Raw genomic sequence first — 17,470 nt, 5'->3', positions numbered from 1 at the left:
TGGCGGAGGTCTGCTGCAAGTAGGATCAGCCTTTGGGTATACCTAGTTAGGTATTCTGCTTTTGTACTTTTTTGAGCTTGGGGGCCATCCCCTACGTATTTGCAAACATCCCTGATTTACTCAGAAGCTTGAGCACAGGCTGTTTGGCTCCTTCCTGGTTCAACTGGGACTAGCAAGTGGGCTGGTTTTGTGGTCTTTCTCTCCTTCACAGTGAGATTTTCCAGGAGTTGAGGCTCAGTCCGACCTCAGTCCAACTGGCAGCCAGAAGACCAGGTTCGTCCAGCAAATCTGTGAGGCAGAGTTCTTTTCCATTTGTTCCAGCTGAAATCCTATGCTGAGACACGCAGGCAAGCAGGCACCGCATGGCACAGTGCGAGAGGCTATTATATAGTTTATAGGGAAAATCAGAGGGGGGAGGGATGTCTCCAAACCTCATTTTTGAAGGTTTCTGCAGCCAGAGCCTTGGGTTTCCCCACCTTTAAAAGGGTCTCCTTCCCATTTGACGTTTTCTTCTTTCTTTGTACTTACTATCCATCTTCCATGTCTGTACCTTTCCTTCCACTGCCATTTCCAACATTTCTTTTCCATTGTATACCATCTCTTTCTTTCTTTCTTTCTTTCTTTCTTTCTTTCTTTCTTTCTTTCTTTCTTTCTTTCTTTCTTTCTTTCTTTCTTTCTTTCTTTCTTTCTTTCTTTCTTTCTTTCTTTCTCCCTTTCTCCTCCATGCAGCACCTCTTCCTTCCTCCCCTTTCTCAGCATCTTTTTGACTTTCTGGAAATTCCTCTGGGAAGGAGGCGGAGTTGAAAGCATGATTGACAGTTTTCTGCAAGCAATTTGTGAGCGGAGATATAGAACCCTATCATTTCAGGACCTCTAAAAACATCTAAAAGAAGATTATCAAGGAAAGAGCCTATGAAAATCCATGTGTGACTGCTGCAGACAACCAGGCGAGGAATGAAATCCCTTAGCCTTTAGCTGACCAAATAGCAACTGAAAATGCAGTTTTGATTGAGATGAAAGAAATAGCAAAACCTCTGACAAAAATGAAATCAAAGTGCAGTAAGGACATTGAGTGCTAATGTACGATTTCAAGGCAGTACAATCTGTTTCACTCCAGGACAAAATTTTCACACTTTTGAAGGAGCATTATAGCATAAGATGGCAGGACCATTACTGGGGAACTCACCTTCACTCTGATTGATGCAATTGCTGCAACTAGAACTGTGAAAGTATTCCAATCCCTTTGTAGAAACCCCCTCCCCCCTGAATTTTGGAGTGAAGTGCAATCTTTTAACTACAGTGGTTTTTTTTTTTGTTTTTTGTTTTTTAACATAGGAAAATATGCTCAGTTTCAGGCCTTCAGTGTAGGTGAGTTGTTTGAATTTGGTTGTTGACCAGGTTATTGTGTCTTTCCATTCACTAAGCCAGTCAGTGCAGTTAAAAGGTTTGCATAAATCCATGTTATATTAACTGAGTAGATCTTAATGCTGGTGTAGCACTTTCCCTTAGTTCTGAATACTTAAACTGAGGGATTCTGATTGGAATGCTCAGCACTTTCATTCTTAACTGAAATTTTCCTGCCTCATCATCTTTTTCAGTTAATGGCTTGGGAGACAATACCTAAAATTAGACTACACTTGTATAGTGTCTGGGGCCAACTATTTGTGCACACAACTTGAAAGTAGTTTTTACCAACAGATTTTGCATTCATTTTCAAAAGGAAGGCTTTTTCCCCCCCTTTGACAACTACATAGGCAAAAGTAAGCTTGAGTACCTGAATAAACTCATGTAATCTGTTTTGAGCTCTCCTGAGAGAACGGTATAGAAAACTGAATAAATAAATAAATGTGTTCAAGAACTTCACCAGGAGTAGAAACCACACTAGCAATTGATGCATCTCATCCCTTAGTAAGATAGAAATTGACACTTCCTCCTATTTTCATTCCTGGTCCCTTCCTCTCTCATGGCTTTCTAAGCCTGTGCATAATGTAACTTCTTCAGTTCTACAGTGATGCATGTCAGTAACAAAAATCTCATGCACGAACACAGGATGTCCGGGGCGGTACTTGGAGAGACCTCCCAGGAAAGAGACTTGGGAGTTCTGATCGACAAGTCGATGAAGCCGTCCATGCAATGCACAGTGGCGGCGAAAAGGGCGAACAGAATGCTAGGAATGATAAAGAAGGGGATCACAAACAGATCGGAGAAGGTTATCATGCTGCTGTACTGAGCCATGGTGCGCCCTCACCTGGAGTACTGTGTCCAGCACTGGCCGCCGTAGTTGAAGAAGAACAAGGTACTACTCAAAAGGGTGCAGAGAAGAGTGACTAAAATGGTTAAGGGGCTGGAGGAGTTGCCGTACAGTGAGAGATTGGAGAAACTGGGTCTCTTCTCCCTTGAAAAGAGGAGACTGAGAGGGGACATGATCGAAACGTTCAAAGATACTGAAGGGAATAGACTTAGCAGATGAAGACAGATTGTTCACCCTCTCCAAGGTAGGGAGAATGAGAGGGCACTCTTTAAGGTTGAAGGGGGATAGATTCAGTACAAACATGAGGATGTTCTTCTTTATCCAGAGAGTGGTAGACAACTGGAATACTCTTCCGGAGTCTGTTATAGGGGAAAACATCCTCCAAGGATTCAAGACAAAGTTGGACAAGTTCCTGCTAAACTGGAACGTACGCAGGTGAGGCTGGACTCATTTAGAGCACTGGTTTTTGACCTGAGGGCCGCTGCGTGAGTGGACTGCTGGGCAGGATGGACCACTGGTCTGACCCAGCAGCGGAAATTCTTATGTTCTCCTCAGTGGCTTCTGTAATCTCTGAATCCTCCACAGGAAACAATGCATCACTGATGTATGATGGAAAGATTGTTGAGTCAACATTAGCTGTCAACACAATTAATAGTGGAGAGCAATCTTCCACTGGAGTTTAATGACACATTGGAAGAGAGAGTACTATGTTTTAAGCTACTTCTTCCCTCAACATGTCTAGCTAGGCTGGCACTGCACAAAATAATCCATGCAGTTGACAACTGGAATAAGGGGGGAAATCTATATATAATGCTCAAAATTCATCACCGATTCGGCACTATATATAGAGCTCAAAATTTTCACTTTATAGAATGCTGCTCAGAGCCAATTCTCATGCCCAACTCCGGGTGCTAGAATAATGAAATCTGGCGTAAGTCCACTGTGCACAACGATTTGGAACACCCTTGACCCATACATGGCCCTTCCCACGGCCATCCCCCCTTTAGGGGATTTGGGTACCCAGCTTTGTAGAATAGTGCAGCCAGATGCAACCAAGCGTCATAATTTTGTTCATTAGTGGTTCATTATCCAATTAAGTTGTGTGTGCAGCTTGGATCAGTGCCCACATTTTGGCACCATATTTAGAATCTGTGAGCAAGTGTCTCAGGATAAAAACCAGCTTTCTCTTTCACTTTCTCTATTGCACACTACAGTAGTGCTGCCCAATTTCAGGGAAAATTTTTTGATTCAGCCTATTGAATCAATTTTTTAATTCGATGTTCTTTTCCTGCCCATTTGGGTGGGTTTGTTTTTTGTTTTTTTTTTAACATCCTGGTGAGTTTATTTTGTAGCCTCTTCACCCATCCTTTGCCCTCTTCAACCCCTTGCTGGTGCTGTGGTGTAAACAAACAAAAAATACTTTCCTCTCTCTGTTTGGTCCTAGCTCACACTCACTAACACCAGCTCTGGCAGGATACACATTTCAAATCTGACATATTGTAATCAAAAATAGAAAATAAAATTATTTTTCTACCTTTTGTTGTCTGGTCATTTTATTATTCAAATCATGTTGGTCCCAGGCTCTGGTTTCTGTTTGTCTTCTGATAATTCGCTCACCAGGGTCTCCTTCCCATTTGACATTTTCTTCTTTCTTTGTACTTACTATCCATCTTCCATGTCTGTACCTTTCCTTCCACTGCCATTTCCAACATTTCTTTTCCATTGTATACCATCTCTTTCTTTCTTTCTCCCTTTCTCCTCCATGCAGCACCTCTTCCTTCCTCCCCTTTTTGAGACAGCTTTAAACTCCCGTCTACCCTCTGCTCACCACCCTAGCCAACAGTTTAACCCTCACCTCTAATTGTAACCCCAACCCTGGCATCCTGTTTGTCTGCCTTGATTGTTTAGATTGTAAGCTCATTCGAGCAGGGACTGTCTCCTTTGTGACTCTGTACAGCACTGCATACATAGTAGTAGTAGTTTCAGCTGGACACAAAAGATCTTTGGCATGAAAATTAGGGAATAGCTAATAACCTTTTAGAGAAGAGGTTGGAATTAAAGGATCCAGTGGTGTACTTAGTATATTTGACATCTGGGACTGATCATTTTTTTAACATTCCCCCCCCTCTATATATAAAATATTTTTAGTAATAATTAGTGAGTCACACAAGGAGAAAGGGATTGGAACTTGTTTACCACCTCTTTGTAGTTATACAATCACACTCAAAGCAGTTTACATAGAGGTACTTCAAGCATTTTCCCTACCTGTCCTGGTGGGCTCACAATCTTATGTATCAACAAAGGTGCACCTAGGAAAAGGCAGCATCTTAAACACCGCAGTGAGCACCAGAATATCAATATACCCATTATAAAACTAAACGAGCCAGATTAATACAGATTGATCCTGCAAGTCAATACTAACAGAAAACCATGTCCTTTTCATACATACAGAACACAGATACACCCTTGCCCAGCATGGGATAAGTAATCACAAAGTAAAGATAGAAATATATAGACAGAAGTTAACCTGAACTTCCAAGAAGCCAGACTCTGCATACACTTGAACACCACAGAAACAGAAGCAGTGACACATGTCCCCTAATATTGTGCAAAATATAAAGAAAGAAGATATACAGTCATGAAAAAATGAGGACACCCCCATGAAATATTCAGTTCTTTCTTTAGAAATGTTCACATATTGATGTCAAATCTTTTTTTAAATTTATTTCTGGAAAAGAAAGTGATGTAATTGCAGGTAAACAACAAAAATTTTCCTTGATTTACTCTCTGCCCCTTCTAACCACTGTCCACCCTCTTTCTTTCTCTTCCATCCGCTGTCTGCCCTCTCCCTTCCATATGATATCTTCTCTTTCTATGCCTCTTCCATAAACTGTTTACCCTATTCCCCTTCTCTCCTTTATACATGATTCATTTCAGCTTAACTCCCTCTCCATTTTTCTTTCTGTTTCTACCCTTCCCCCATGCTCTGGCATCTGTCTTCACTTTTCCTTCCTTCCTCTCTTCCGCCCCCACTCTCTGCCCCGATTATCCTGCTCTCTGCCACCTCGCTCTCTGCCCCGACTCTCCTGCTCTCTGCTGCCCCACTTTCTGCTTTGACTCTCCTGTTCTCGGTTGCCCTGCTCTCTGCCCCGATTATCCTGCTCTCTGCCCGACTCTCCTGCTCTCGGCCACCCTGATCTCTGCCCCAATTATCCTGCTCTCTGCTGCCTCGCTCTCTGCCCAGACTCTCCTGCTCTCTGCCGCCCCGCACTCTGCCTCGACTCTCCTGCTCTCGGCCGCTCTGATCTCTGCTGCCCCGCTTTCTGCCCTGACCCTCCTGCTCTTGGCCGCCCTGCTCTCTGCCCCAATTATCCTGCTCTCTGCCCCAACTCTCCTGCTCTCTGCCACCCCGCTCTCTGCCTCAACTCTCCTGCTCTTGGCCGCCCTGCTCTCTGCCCCGATTATCCTGCTCTTTGCCCCGACTTTCCTGCTCTCTGCCTCCTCGCTCTCTGCCCCGACTCTCCTGCTCTCCCCCACAGTTCGAGCCCGTGGTTTTAACACGCAGGTTTAAAGCAGGTTAAAACCACGGGCTCGCAAAGTAAAAAAAAAGTTTCTAGCTCTGCCGGGCACGGAGGGCCAGTGCATGCGCAGACCATCTACAGGCAAAGAAAATGGTCTGTGCATACATCAGGATCGCTCTCCAGTGATTCGTGTGGTCGGTGGGGAGGGGCGTTCCTCCGATCGCCTTCATTTGTGGATCGGTTGCCCTGCTACGGATCACACACAATCGAGCAGGTTAGTGAATTTAGCCCTTAGACTGGTGCCCCGTTGATGCAGGGGTACTCCAGATATCTGCCCCTTTGTCAAGTCCTCTCACAACTGGGTGTTGCTTATCTCATCTCTATGCAGGTGATATACAGTTTGTTGTTCCATTAGCAGGGACAATTACAGAAATGTTGAATCATTTAAGTAATTGTTTTGGTGTAATTAACAACTGGATGGTTAGTAACCATTTAAAATTGAACATCTGTATAACTCAGGTTTTACATTTGGGACGTTCTGAAAGGTTGAAAGTACTTTTCCCTGAAATATCTTTCAACAATGTTAGCATTCCTGTACTTAATCGATATAGATATTTAGGAGTTCTCTTTGATTCTACCTTATCTTTTAAGCCTCAAATAAAAGCAGTGATCTTAGAGTTTTCTTTCATCTGAGAGTCCTGGGGAGCCTTAATGATTATTTATCTACAGAAAATGTTCGTAGCTCATTTTATCTCGGGTTACCAAAACACACTATACAGGTGCTGCAGTTGTCTCAGAACGCTGCTGCAAGATTACCAATGTGCCCAAATTTGCTCATATTACGCCTGTTCTTCATGCTTTGCGTTGGTTGCCAATAGATGGCACGTATTGAGTTCAAGGCACTGTGTTTGATCTATAAAGGTGTTGAATAATAACAGCCCCTTGCTTTGGTGTCATGATTACAAAAGTATCATACCTCGTGCTCATTGCGTTCCAATGACATGATGGTTTGGGAGGTTAAAATCGTTTAAAGTTATGAAACGTTTAACTTTTTGGCCATCAATGCTTTCTATTTAAGGTGGAATCTTGTGCAATGCATCACCACCAGAAGTAAGGTCCCTGCCTGGGATTTTGCAATTCAAAAAGTGTTTGAAGACAGCTCTATCTGTGTTTATCTGTGGATTGTATGACAGTATATATTCTAAGTGAAATGTGTATTTGATGAATGTTTCTGATTTTGCTATGTAATTGTATGTTTTATTGTGCGTGTTTTTTTTGTAGCCCGCGGAGAAACTATTGGATAATAATAATAATAACAGTTTATATACCGCAATACCGTTAAGTTCTATGCGGTTTACAGAAGATTAGTGGAGTACAAGTTGAGTTAACTTAAGGGATGTGGGAACAATGGGGAGAAAGGGCAAGAGAGGGGAAGGAGGGAAGTGGGTCAGCTGTCTAGGTATTTCAGGGATAAGTGAGTTTTGAGGCGTTTCCTGAATACCTCATAAGTGGTGGGCAATAGGAGTTGTTCTAGGTCTTTACCCCATAGAGCAGCCTGATGTGAGAGAAGATGCTCATAGTGTTTTTTTAGTTTGCATCCTCTAACCGGGGGAGAAACGAAGTGCGAGTGGGAGCTTCTCTTGTGTTTGTTGGCTGAGAAGGAGAATAGGTCAGTGATGTATTTAGGGGTTAGACCGTAGAAAACTTTAAAACAGAGGCAGGCGAACTTAAACTTTACACGAGCTTCCATCGGCAGCCAGTGTAGCTGTTTGAAGTATGGCGTCACGTGATCGAACTTCTTTAGACCGAAGATTAGTCTGACCGCAGTGTTTTGCATTAGTTGTAATCGTCGCATATTCTTTTGGGGGATTGCTAAGTAGGCGATGTTACAGTAATCGAGTTGACTTAATACGAGGGATTGTACCAAGATTCTGAAGGCAGAGTTATCAAAGTATGCTTTAATGGATTTAAGTTTCCAGAGGGTGAAAAAACTCTTTTTGATTAGGGAGTCCACCAGATCTCTCATGGTGAGGCATTGGTCCAGAGTTACACCCAGTATTTTAATGGTGGGCTGTATGGGGTAGTTATGTTTGTGGATGTAGCGAGCAAGAAATTTTTTAAATAAAAAAATAAATTGGACTTAGGTTCCTTGTTGTTAATTGTTATGTATGTTAACCGTGTATCCTGCTCTGGGCTCCTTGGGGGCGAACGGGATATAAATTGAATTAAATAAATATCATTTCATATATGGAAACTCGTGTGCTTTTTAAGCGGTTCATAGTCAAAAGCGCGCACCGATAAAGGCGCGCCGAGACAACTGAGCGCAAGGTGGAAGCCCGCGCCAAAGAAAAATAGTGTTTTAAGGAGCTCCGAAGGGGGGTGTTGGTGGGGAACCCCCCACTTTACTGAATACAGATCGCGCCAGCGTTGTGGGGGGCTTGGGGGGTTGTAACCCCTCTCATTATACTGGAAACTTAAGTTTTTCCCCGTTTTTTAGGGAAAAAGTGAAGTTTTCAGTATAATGTGGGGGATTATAACCCCTCAAGCCCCCCACAACGCTGGCGCAATCTGTATTCAGTAAAGTGGGGGGGGGGGGTCCCCCACACCCCCAGTTGGAGCCCCTTAAAACACTGTTTTTCTTCAGTGCGGGCTTCTGCCTTGTGTTAGTTGTCTCGGCGCGCCTTTGTTGGCGCGCGCTTTTGACCTGTCACCGTTTAAGCCTGGCTATTTTTGCTATAAAGTAGTGTATGGATCAGCTCCTCCTTATTCGGTCAATAGATTTTCCTTAGCTTCATATAAACACAGCAGAAAAACTCATCCTTTGTTTAATTTTCCTTCTGTCCAAGGCTATAGAAGTAAAAAAATGTCTTGATCATACACTAGCGTACCAAGCAGCCTCTCACGACAAAGAGTTTCGAGCTTTATTGCTCGCAACTTATTCTTATAAACATTTTAGAACACAGCTGAAGACTTATCTATTTTCCAAGTATCTGATTAATTAATTCATTTGTACTATGCTTATCGTTAATAGTCTTTTGTAAACTTTGTTGAACTTGTGGTTACGTGGTTAACAAGAACAATGTAATGTAATGTAAAGAAGAGATACGGTATCTGCCAAAGCATGAGTACATGGTGATACAGGTACAATATTGAACACATGTAGGAAATGTGAAAGTATGCCATCATACAAAGCAACCCCGTAGAAGTCAAAAGTGGAACCTGGAGAGGGAAGAAATAATACCATATTCAACTACAGTGCTCCCCCACAAATTCACGGTCGGCGGTTCGCGGTCCCGATCATTCGTGGCATTTTGCGACCGCGAATGACCGGCCAGGAGAGGGCAGCCGGAGCACAGGCGAGTGAAGAAAATCACTCGCTGTATGCTCCGACCACCTCTTCCTGTACTAAAGTCGGGCTTACCAGTCAGGAGCTGCGTGTCAAAGCAGCTCCTGATTGGTGAGGCCCGACTTTAGTATAGGAAGAGGCGGTCGGAGCATACAGCGAGTGATTTCCTTCACTCGCCGGTGCTCCGGCTGGCCTCTCATAGAAACATAGAAACATAGAAGATGACGGCAGAAAAGGGCACAGCCCATCAAGTCTGCCCACTCTGCTTACCCACCCCCTTTCTATGCCTAATGACCCAATTTTCTTATCTTGACCCTCGTAGGGATCCCACATGGGTATCCCATTTATTCTTAAAGTCTGGCATGCTGTCTGCCTCGATCACCTGCACTGAAAGCTTGTTCCAATGATCAACCACTCTCTCTGTGAAGAAATACTTTCTGGTGTCTCCATGACATTTTCCGCCCCTGAGTTTGAGCGGGTGCCCTCTTGTGGCCGAGGGTCCCTTGAGAAAGAAAATATCATCTTCCACTTCGACACGTCCCGTGAGGTACTTAAATGTTTCGATCATGTCTCCCCTCTCCCTACATTCCTCGAGAGTGTAGAGCTGCAATTTGTTCAGTCTCTCTTCATACGAGAGACCCTTGAGCCCCGAGATCATCCTGGTGGCCGTCTGCTGAACCGATTCAATTCTGCGCACATCTTTACTGTAATGTGGCCTCCAGAATTGCACACAGTACTCCAGATGAGGTCTCACCATGGCCCTGTACAACGGCATTATGACTTCAGGCTTTCGACTGACGAAACTTCTATTGATACAACCCAATATCTGCCTTGCCTTAGATGAAGCCTTCTCCACTTGATTGGCAGTTTTTATGTCTGCACTGATGATTACTCCTAAATCTCGTTCTGCTGAAGTCCTAGTTAAAGTTTCTCCGTTCAAGAAGTACGTCCTGCATGGATTTCCGCTTCCGAGGTGCATGACCTTACATTTCTTAGCATTGAAGCCTAGCTGCCAGGTTGAGGACCAACTTTCCAATGTAAGCAGGTCCTGCGCCATATAATTCTGTAAACTGCATTCACTTACTATATTACATAGTTTGGCGTCATCGGCGAATAGTGTTATTTTACCTTGAAGCCCTTGAGTCAGATCCCCTATGAATATGTTGAAAAGGAGTGGACCCAGGACCGAGCCCTGCGGCACTCCACTGGTCACCTCCGATGTTTTAGAGAGGGTACCATTAACCACCACCCTCTGAAGTCTGCCACTCAGCCAATCATTGACCCATGCAGTTAGTGTCTCTCCTAACCCCATCGATTCCATCTTGCTTAGCAGCCTGCGGTGTGGGACACTGTCAAAAGCTTTACTGAAGTCCAGGTACACGACGTCCAAAGACTCTCCCAAGTCCAACTTTCTTGTTACCCATTCTCTCCTGCCTCTCTAGCTGCCCTCTCCTGTCTCCCCTGCCTAAAAACTGTATTCGCGGTTTTTCAAAATTTGCGGGGGTTCCAGAAACTTAAACCCCGTGAATTTCAGGGGAGTACTGTATTGAGAAATGAGGACAGAATGTGTAATAGGAGTAAGCAGCAGAACGTCATTCTTCATTCTTCTACTAAACTAACTATACAGTACGTTTTTCTGATATATTTTTGATATATATATGACTGTACCCTTGTGCTTATTGGTAATAGGAGTAAGCACCAGAAAATTGTGAATCATCAGGAGTCATCAATAAGTAGAGAGTTATGGTGGAGATGTCAGTGGCTGTTGAAAGAAGTTTACTATGGGGGCCCAGATTTTGGTGACAGTAGTTTGTCTGTTAGAGAATTCCGCTGCTTTGGATTCATATAAGCAGTGGCGTACCAAGAGGGGGGCGGGGGGGGGCGGTGCGCCCCGGGTGCCAGCCCTAAGGGGGTGTTCCCGGCCTTGCCGTTCAGTCCCCCGCCACCCCCGAAGGACCGCTCGCCCCACTGACCTTCCTGCACCACCTGTGAAGCAGCCCGCAGCAGGATCGCGAAGTCAGCGTCAGCGATCCCTGCGCTGCTTCCTGCGCCGCGATCCCGCCCCTCCTCTGACGTCAGAGGAGGGGCGGGACCGTGGTGCAGGAAGCAGCGCAGGGATCGCTGACGCTGACTTCGCGATCCTGCTGCGGCTGCTTCATAGGTGGTGCGGGAGGCCAGGGGGGCGAGCGGTCCTTCGGGGTGGGTCGGGGCATCAGGCCTTCAGGGTGGGGCGGGCGGGCAGGCAAGCAGGCTTTCAAGGGTGAGGGGATGACAGGCAGGCGACCAGGCCTTCAAGGGGGGCAGGCAGGCCTTCAGGGGGGGTGTAGGCCTTTGGGGGGGTGCAGACCTTCAAGGGGGGGAACAGGCCTTCAAGGGGGGAAAGGCAGGCAGGTCTTCAAGGGAGGGACAGGCCTACAAGGGGGAGACAGGCCTTCAAGGGGGGGAAAGGCAGGCAGGCAGGCAAAGGGGGGACAGGCCTACAAGGGGGGGACAGGCCTACAAGGGGGTGGGACAGGCCTTCAAGGGGGGGGACAGGCCTTCGGGGGGAGTGCAGACCTTCAAGGGAGTGCAGGCCTTCGGGGGGGGGGGGGTGCAGGCCTTCAAGGGGGTGTAGGCCTTCAAGGGGGGGAAAGGCAGGCAGGCAGGCCTTCAAGGGGGGGACAGGCCTACAAGGGGGGGAGAAGCTACAAGGGGGTGGGACAGGCCTTCAAGTGGGGGGACAGGCCTTCGGGGGGGTGCAGACCTTCAAGGGAGTGCAGGCCTTCGAGGGGGGGGGGTGCAGGCCTTCAAGGGGGGACAGGCCTTCAAGGGGGGGAAAGGCAGGCAGGCCTTCAAGGGGGGGACAGGCCTTCGGGGGGGGTTGCAGACCTTCAAGGGAGTGCAGGCCTTCGGGGGGGGGGGTGCAGGCCTTCAAGGGGGGGGAAAGGCAGGCAGGCAGGCCTTCAAGGGGGGGACAGGCCTACAAGGGGGGGAGAAGCTACAAGGGGGTGGGACAGGCCTTCAAGTGGGGGACAGACCTTCGGGGGGGTGCAGACCTTCAAGGGAGTGCAGGCCTTCGAGGGGGGGGGTGCAGGCCTTCAAGGGGGGGAAAGGCAGGCAGGCAGGCCTTCAAGGGGGGGACAGGCCTTTGGGGGGGGGGTGCAGACCTTCAAGGGAGTGCAGGCCTTCGGGGGGGGTGCAGGCCTTCAAGGGGGTGCAGGCCTTCAAGGGGGGACAGGCCTACAAGGGGGGGAGAAGCTACAAGGGGGTGGGACAGGCCTTCAAGTCGGGGACAGGCCTTCTGGGGGGTGCAGACCTTCAAGGGAGTGCAGGCCTTCGAGGGGGGGGTGCAGGCCTTCAAGGGGGTGCAGGCCTTCAAGGGGGGGAAAGGCAGGCAGGCAGGCCTTCAAGGGGGGGACAGGCCTACAAGGGGGGGGAGAAGCTACAAGGGGGTGGGACAGGCCTTCAAGTGGGGGACAGGCCTTCGGGGGGTGCAGGCCTTCGGGGGGTGCAGACTTTCAAGGGGGGGACAGGCAGGCAGGCCTTCAAGGGGGGGACAGGCCTACAAGGGGATGGGACAGGCCTTCAAGGGGGGTGCAGGCCTTCAAGGGGGAACAGGCAGACCTTTAAGGGGGGACAGGCCTTTGGGGGGGACCATGATTTAGAAGTACACGGAGGGAAGGGGGTGTTCAAAGAGACGTGCATATGCCAAACTTTGGGGGGGGAAGAAATAATGGGTCTGAAAATAGAGGAGAGGGAGAGAGATGATGGACCATGTGATTTAGGGAGGGAAGGAACAGAAAGGGAGAGAAATTGGACACAAGGGATGGTGTGGAGGAGGGATAGAGATACTGGATAGGAGGGTAATTAGGAAAAGAAAGGGAGAGATGGTGGACTCTGGGATGGTGGGGAAGGAGGGAGAGATGCCGGATGAAAAGGAATTTAAGAAAAGGTGGATCTGTGGAGGGAGATGAAAAAAAGGAAAGATACCAGACTTCCTGGGAATGGAAGGGAAATGGAAAGGGAGGACAGAGTTGGCAGATGGATGGTTAGCATGCAGAAAGAAGGAGACCCTGGCAAGCAAGTTTTCAGAAGAAAACCAGAGCCTTGGACCAACAAGATTTGAAATATAACCAGACAACAAAAGGTAGAAAAATTAATTTTATTTTCTGTTTTGTGATTATAATATGTCAGATTTGAAATGTGTATCCTGCCAGAGCTGGTGTTGGACTGCAAACGTAAGCTAGGATTTAACAGAGAGAGGAAAAGTCCTTTTTGTTTCTTTATTTTATTTACACCACAGAGCCAGTGTGGTTAGGAGAAGCCAAAGGGGGTGAAAAAGCTATAAAACCCACCAGGAGTTTTGAAAAAAATCACCCAACTGGGCAGGAAAATCGAATTGAAAAACCAATTCAATAGGGCTGAATCGAATCAAAAATTTTTTTCCTTTATCTGGCAGCATTAGTTTGCGCTACTGTCTTAGACTTTAGGACCTGGGATTGGGGAGAGATGGCATCCTCAGTACTTTATAATGCAAGTGAAACGAGGATTTGGTCAGACTTTTGAAGGGTCTGCAGAAAAAAAATATTGTATAGGCCGGGGACATGAGACAGCAGGAAATGGGAACTTTTCTTCCTTCTATTTTTGTGAATGGAAAGGCTGAGGATGTCAGAGAGTTCAGTTAAAATATGTGCTTTATAAGAAAATATAATAATGTGTTTTATAAAGTTTATAGCATAGCTGGCCTACCCAGTGAGGTGTTCCTAGTGGTGATGGTGGCAGCGTGTCAATGTGTTGAGAGGAAGAGGTGGTCTGGGAAATTCTGCTAAGCAAACTCCAGGCCCATTTCCATCCCCCAGTTAATCCACTCCACTCAACTGGTTCACACACTGAGTGGGTCTTTGGGTATTGTTTTGGGATCTCTTCCAGTGGTTTATCTCCTTCTGGTCCAAGGAAGGAAACTTTGTTATCCTTAGCTTTGACCTACAGAATATGTTTGTAACAGCGCTGCTTGTGTGGCATTAGGCTATGTAGTGATCGAGAGAAAAAAACAGACCTTTGCACATTTTTGCACTATATGGTGGGTGTATGAGGAGATTCACATTTCCTGCACAGCTAAGTCCATGTGAAGTTACCTTGTGCTGTATTTGACATCTAGCAAGGTCTCTGTTTGAAAGGAAAGATCTAAACTTAAAAATGAAGTGGCCAGAAGTTATGGTAAAAGCAGATAGTGTAGCTGGTTTTAAGAAAGATTTGGACAAATTCCTGGAGGAAAAGTCCATAATCTGTTATTAAGACATGGGGGAAGTGTCTGCTTGCCCTGGATCGGTAGCATGGAATGTTGCTACTCTTTGGGTTTTGACCAGGTATTAGTGTCCTGGATTGGCTACCCTGAGAATGGGCTACTGGGCATGATGGACCATTGGTCTGACCCAGTTAGGCTATTCTTATGTTATGTTCTCATCTGTAGGGGCCTTTGTTTTCACTTTTTATTTTAATGTATTTTTTTTCTGGGAACTTATCAGTGTTTTTTTATAATGGGAACAAAAATGGAAGAGAATTAATGTGTGTGGGATGAGGGGGTAACTAATTTCTTCAGCTAAATAATTCAATCCACTTCAAACAGACATAGGAGAACTCACGCACCATTCACACACCCTCCAACCAAAAACGTCAAAAGAAAAAAACTGTTCGACAACCAACTAGCCATTCAAGCTGCAACACTCGACCCCCAACTCTACAACCAATTGACATCGACCACAGACTGCAAAACCTTCAAAAAGAAATAAAAACCCTTCTATTCAAAAAACACATAAAACCGAACTAACACAATCAGAACTGTCCCAAGCATCACCTGCAACTACTCCATATGTACTTCTGATGTCATGACAATTCAGACATAATTTATGTTATGTTATGTTTGGAATATAAGAAAATTTTCACTGCCTGTTTCTATTCTGACCATTTATTCTGTTTCATGGTCATTACAAAAAATATTTTTTTACATAGGGGGGGTTGTCAAAAAATGATGGGCCCCGGGTGCCACATACCCTAGGTACGCCACTGCATATAAGTGTATCGTGAGGACTGTGTTCCACCAGAATGTAGTGTTCAGGATTTCCAATTATGTAGAATCATTTGAATGGTAAATAAATTTACCAAAACATCTGTAACAACAGAAACTTGTTCAGCACTTATGTTTTAAGCGCCAAAATGTAGAGATCATGACTAAAGAATGCAAATTCACTGTATTTATGTTAAAGGGACTAGCAGTATCAAATTTCTGAATTATCACCTGGGTGCTTTTACTTTTTCATAGTTAGAATAACTCAGAGAGATGAGTCAGGCCAAAGGAATTGCATCAACACAGTGGTTTTCAAAGAGGCGGATACACCCACTTCCAGGCCGTGACATGCCAGGGATTGGGTTGTGATCCCTGGCCCTGCACCCTCTGCAGCTGCAGATCTGTTCCACCTAGATCTTGTGGATAGAATGGATTATAAATGGTTAACAAAAAAATAAAATTAGTACCATGAGTGTTCAGAATTTTCCTACCAGCTCGGTACTCTGGGCAGCTCTTTGGTAAGTGTGAGCTTCTCAGGGCCTGTAACTCCTGCGTTATTCTTGTAATGATTTTTATCCCAGGACAAGCAGGCAGCATATTCTTGACTGATGGGTGACGGCACCGACGGAGCCCCGGTACGGACAATTTTAGAGTGATTGCACTCTAAGAACTTTAGAAAGTTCTAGCTAGGCCGCACCGCGCGTGCGCGAGTGCCTTCCCGCCCGACAGAGGCGCGCGGTCCCCAGTTTTCTTAATTCCGCGGAGCTAAGAAGACGCGTGTTTCCAACGGCTGTTGGAAGTTTTTTCCTAAACTGTTCACTTGCCTTCCCGCTCGCGCGTATTTTTCTCTTCATTTTATTTCTTTCTTGTTCTTTTACCGTTTGTAAAAAAAAAAAAAAAAAATTGTTTTATTTTTTTCACTTTTTATTGACTACCCCGGCGGGGCCTGTTGGCACCATCGAAGCCTCCGGCTTCGATTTTGCTACAGCGGTTTTTCCCTTCATGCCCCCGTCACCGGGTTTCAAAAAGTGTCAGCGGTGTGCGCGCCCTATATCTCTCTCCGACCCGCACAAGTGGTGCCTTCAGTGTCTGGGTCCGGACCATAGGGCTGACACCTGCACCCGCTGTAGTTCTTTACAAAAAAGAACTTTAAAAAACCGACAAATTCAACAACGAATTCTGTTCGGCACCGACATGGAAGTTGCACCAGTATCGACATCGGCAACTTCCTCCAAATCGACACCGACTGTCTCGGCACCGACAGATACATCACCGACGTCGGTCCCTGTAGGTAAGCCGGCTAAGAAGCCTTCCCCTACTGTCCTAGGGCCACCAGTCGAGCATGCAGTGAGCCAAGTCCTGCAGACTGAGCGCCGGCCCCGTAAACGCTCCGCTCCCATTGAAGTCACTGCCTCGTCATCGGCATCGACTTCACCCGAGCGTCGAGCGGCACCGAAGGTACCGAGCAAGAAAAGACCGGTACCGGTGCAATCGGGACCTACGTTGGATGAGCGCATTGCCTCTATTCTCCAGGTCCAGCTTAAACAGCAACTACAACATTTGCTCCTGGCTCTGTTGACACCGAATCCTCCAGTGTCGGTACCCAGTGAGCCTTCGGTGCCGACCGTCGATCAACCCCTTTTATTGACATCGACTTTGTCGGCACCGCACAAATCCATGTCCATGCCTATTCTTTCAGCGGAGCCGAAACGACGTTCTGCTCCGGACACTTCTGAACCGGTACCGTTCTTTGAGCCCCGTACCGTTCTACACTCCCCTGGTACCGTCTCCAACCGTTCGGGGAAATCGGTACGCAAGACTAAACATGTTGGCACCTCGACTCCACTTTCTCAGGGCCGTCTCCAATCGGTACGGGACCCTGACTTGTGGGATGACTCGGATGATCACCTCGGTACCGAGGAAGATTATTCATCTGAAGAGGAGGATGTATCGGTGCAAGACCCTGCTACTAAGCCAGAGCACTCCTCATTTACCAAATTTTTAAGGGAAATGTCAGACACCCTTTCAATTCCTTTGGAGTCTGATTCTAAAAAGTCCAAGGCATTCTTAGATGCCTTGGACTTTGATCATCCTCCTAAGGAGTTCTTAAAGTTGCCCCTCCATGATATCTTGAGGGAAACTTTCTATAAGAACTTGGAAACTCCCTTAACCATCCCGGGAGCCCCAAGAAAATTGGAATCTCTTTATAAAGTCATTCCAATTCCAGGATTCGACAAGCAACAACTTCCCCATGAATCCTTGTTGGTGGAATGAACCCTGAAGAAGTCTGTAGGTGCCAGTGTTTACGC

At 46.4% G+C, this 17,470-nt stretch overlaps 1 protein-coding gene across 6 annotated transcripts in view; it reads left to right on the top strand.

The window, feature by feature from the left end:
• Positions 1-17,470, top strand: part of MBP (myelin basic protein) — a 461,835-nt gene that overhangs the window by 22,287 nt on the left and 422,078 nt on the right. The window contains exon 1 of one of the 6 annotated variants that reach the window (XM_033934378.1): positions 15,634-15,679. The exons of the other annotated variants lie outside the window; for them this stretch is intronic. The gene's annotated coding sequence lies outside the window, so the exon portion shown is untranslated. Of the gene's footprint in view, positions 1-15,633; positions 15,680-17,470 lie in introns of those variants that run through there. 6 annotated transcript variants of the gene reach the window in all.

Source organism: Geotrypetes seraphini, chromosome 2, assembly GCF_902459505.1.
Source record: "Geotrypetes seraphini chromosome 2, aGeoSer1.1, whole genome shotgun sequence".
Taxonomy (NCBI): Eukaryota; Metazoa; Chordata; class Amphibia; order Gymnophiona; family Dermophiidae; genus Geotrypetes; species Geotrypetes seraphini.
The sequence above is the reverse complement of the archived record's forward strand: the minus strand, read 5'-3'. Positions and strand labels throughout refer to the sequence as shown.